The sequence below is a fragment of the Sapajus apella genome, unplaced genomic scaffold (genome assembly GCF_009761245.1).
Source record: "Sapajus apella isolate SASKATOON/1434 unplaced genomic scaffold, GSC_monkey_1.0 scaffold16, whole genome shotgun sequence".
NCBI lineage: Eukaryota > Metazoa > Chordata > Mammalia > Primates > Cebidae > Sapajus > Sapajus apella.
The window spans coordinates 9,644,008-9,647,752 of record NW_022436956.1 but is presented as its reverse complement, the minus strand read 5'-3'; the positions used below and the strand labels follow the sequence as shown (position 1 = coordinate 9,647,752).

At 43.0% G+C, this 3,745-nt stretch overlaps 1 pseudogene across 1 annotated transcript; it reads left to right on the top strand.

Moving 5' to 3' along the window:
- Positions 1 to 328: 328 nt before the first annotated feature.
- On the top strand, positions 329 to 3,315 carry LOC116556064 (annotated as a pseudogene). Its single transcript, XR_004270813.1, has one exon. The product of XR_004270813.1 is annotated as a rac GTPase-activating protein 1 pseudogene (transcript).
- Positions 3,316 to 3,745: the final 430 nt, after the last annotated feature.

The window sequence follows — 3,745 nt, the reverse complement described above, 5'->3', positions numbered from 1 at the left end:
AATAAAAAGTGTTATCTTGCTTGTGAATACTCTTTATATATCAGTCAGGGCTCACTTGCAGGACACAGGAGCTTGTCAGGTGACTTAGCTTCAGCAGAAAGGTATTAGGTGGGTGCGAAAGTAATTGAGATTTTGCCATTTTTTTTTAATGGCTGCCACCTCTGTAACAATCAGGAAAGTGACCATGGGGTGTCAGTCAGCTTCCACAGGAACTGTTGGCTTCAGGACACCACTATGTGAGCCAGGAATCAGGAGTGGGGTGCCACCAGGACTTTTAGCTGTAGATGCACTCCACGCGTGCTAGACGGGCATTGGCAAGACATGGTGTCTTGTTTTCCTTCTATCACTATTGTAAAGCTGGTACCTGGATCTAGAATGCTGCTTCTGCAAAAACAACAAACAAAATAAAAAACAAGGGGTGAGGCACTGGGCGAAGTGAAGGGTGGCCCAGGCGGGGCCAGGCTGACTGAAAAAATGGATACTACGATGCTGAATATGCGGAATCTATTTGAGCAGCTTGTGCGCCAGGCAGAGATTCCCAGTGAAGGAAATGAACTCCAATTTATCCAGTTGGCAAAGGACTTTGAGGATATCTGTAAAAAGTGGTAGAGGACTGACCATGAGCTGGGGAAATACAAGGATCTTTTGATGAAAGCAGAGACTGAGCGAAGTTCTCTGAATGTTAAGCTGAAGCATGCAGGTAATCAGGTGGATGTAGAAATCAGATGGAGACAGAGCTGAGGCTGACTGCAAAAAGCTGGAACGACAGATTTAGCTGATTTGAGAGATGCTCATGCGTGACACATCTGGCAGCAAAAGCGAGGAGCAAAAGTCAGCTCTGGGTTTTCTCAACACAGGCCAACCCTCCAGCAGCAATGCTGGGAACAAAAGACTATCAACCATTGATGAATCTGGTTCCATTTTATCAGATATCAGCTTTGACAAGACTGATGAATCACTGGATTGGGACTCTTTGGTGAAGACTTTCAAACTGAAGGAGAAAGAAAATAGACACTCTAGTAGCCAACCTTTTGTTGATGGTTTCTCTGGACCTGTAAAGAAAACTCGTTCCATTGGCTCCACAGCAGATCAGGGTAATGAATCCATAGTTGCAAAAACTACAGTGGCAGTTCCCAATAGTGGTGGGCCCATCAAAGCTGTGTCCACTATTGAGACTGTGCCATATTGGACCAGGAACCAGAGGAAAACAGGTACTTTACAACCTTGGAACAGTGACTCCACCCTGAACAGCGGGCAACTGGAGCCAAGAACTGAGACAGACAATGTGGGCATGCCACAGAATAACGGAGGGATGCACCTGCATGACTTTGTCTCTAAGATGGTTATTAAACCTGAATCCTGTGTTCCATGTGGAAAGCGGATAAAATTTGGCAAACTATCTCTGAAGTGTCGAGACTGTTGTGTGGTCTCTCATCCAGAATGTTGGGACCACTGTCCCCTTCCCTTCATTCCTGCCCTGATAGGAACACCCGTCAAGACTGGAGAGGGAATGCTGGCAGACTTTGTGTCCCAGACTTCTCCAATGATTCCCCCATTGTTGTGCATTGTGTAAATGAGTGTGCAGAGGTCTGACTGAGACAGGCCCATATAGGATCTCTGGCTGTGACTGCATAGTAAAAGAGCCGAAAGAGAAATTCCTCAGAGTGAAAACTGTACCCCTCCTCAGCAAAGTGGATGGTATCCTTGCGATCTGTAGCCTTCTAAAAGACTTTCTTCGAAACCTCAAATAACCTCTTCTGACCTTTCGCCTAAACAAAGCCTTTATGGAAGCAGCAGAAATCACAGATGAGGACAATAGCATAGCTGCCATGTACCAGGCTGTTGGTGAACTGCCCCAGGCCAACAGGGACACATTAGCTTTCCTCATGATTCACTTGCAGAGAGTGGCTCAGAGTCCACATACTAAAATGGATGTTGCCAATCGGGCTAAAATCTTTGGCTCTACAATAGTGGCCCATGCTGTGCCCAATCCAGACCCAATGACAATGTTACAGGACACCAAGCATCAACCCAAGGTGGTTGAGCACCTGCTTTCCTTGCCTCTGGAGTATTGGAGTCGGTTCATGATGATGGAACAAGAGAACATTGACCCCCTACATGTCATTGAAAACTCAAATGCCTTTTCAACACCACAAACACCAGATATTAAAGTAAGTTTACTGGGACCTGTGACCACTCCCGAATGTCAGCTTCTCAAGACTCCTTCATCTAGTTCCCTGTCATAGAGAATTCATTCCACCCTCACCAAGAACACTCCCAGATTTGGGAGCAAAAGCAAGTCTGCCACCAACCTAGGATGACAAGGCAACTTTTTTGCTTCTCCAATGCTCAAGTGAAGTCACATCTGCCTATTACTCCACAGCATTGACCAACTATAAGAAAGGACACACCTGTACTCTCTGCTCTGCAACCTCCTGTACTCATTACTACTTTTAGCATTCTCCAGGATTTTAATTGTTTAATTGTGCATGAGGGCTTTATTAAAACTATATATATCGCCCCTTCCTGCTCCTCAAGTCATGTAATATCAGTACCTTGTGTTGGTCATTTTTGGGAGCTTTTAGATGAGAGATCTTTCCAGGGGTAGAGGGTTAGTATGGAATTGGCTGTGATTCTTTTTGGGGAAGAGAGTTATTACCCCTTTGACTTAAAGCCAAATGCTGCTGATGGAATGAATGATCTTTCTTGTGTTTCATTTAGAACTAATTTCTATGAGACAGTGACAGAAATCTTACCCATATGATAAGATTGGCTTGTCTCAGGATGGGAAGTGGGAGGGCGGGGCAAAGAAAGGATTAGACCAGAGGATTTAGGATGCCTCCTTCTAAGAACCGGAATTTTCCATTCCCCATTATGAACTGAGCTATAACATGGAGTTTTCATAAAAATGGGATACATTAAGGACTGAACTAGTGATGGGAGTATGCATAGCTTTAATTTGGATGATTAGGTCTTAATAGTGTTGAGTGGCACAACCTTGTAAATGTGAAAGTACAACTTGTATTTATTGAGAATGTGCGGCTGGCTGAACTTTGGGTTCATTTGGGGTCAAAGGCAGTTTTTATTTTAAAATTGAATTCATTCTGATGCTTGACCCCTATGCCCCAACCTTGTCCAGTGGAGCCCAACTTCTAAAGGTCACTGTGTTGTTTTTTGGCATTCCAACTAAAAATAAAGAGTAGGCTATAAGAGAAGATGGTCAATATTTTATGTGGTAAGAAAAGCCACAGTCATTTTTTCTTTGCGCTTTGGATGCTGAAATTTCCCCATGGAACATAGCCACATCTAGATAGTTGTGAGCTGTTTTTCCTGTTAAAGTTATTCTTTATGTCTGTAAAAATGATTTCCTTCTATAGAATGTTTGACTTCATATTGACACTTGCTGCAAAACACCTTTTTGGGAAAATATTTGGAAAACGGTAAATAACTCTTTCAAAATGAAAAAAGTAAAATAAAAAATCATAAAAATAATTTAAAAATACCTCACAAAATTCCAACTTAATCTTAAACATCGGAAAACTATAGGCATAGCAGAAAGATGACCCTCATTTCTGCATTCTCAGTTAACTAATCAGTAAAATTTTAGTCAACTGGCAAATGTAGTTCTTGGCTTTCCAGCAAGAAGAGCTATTAGAAGAGATTCGGGAAGATGTTGAGGGCTCATGCACCAAGGCCAGAACAACATAGTTCCCATCTCAAGGCCTTCACGTTACTGCTCCTTCTG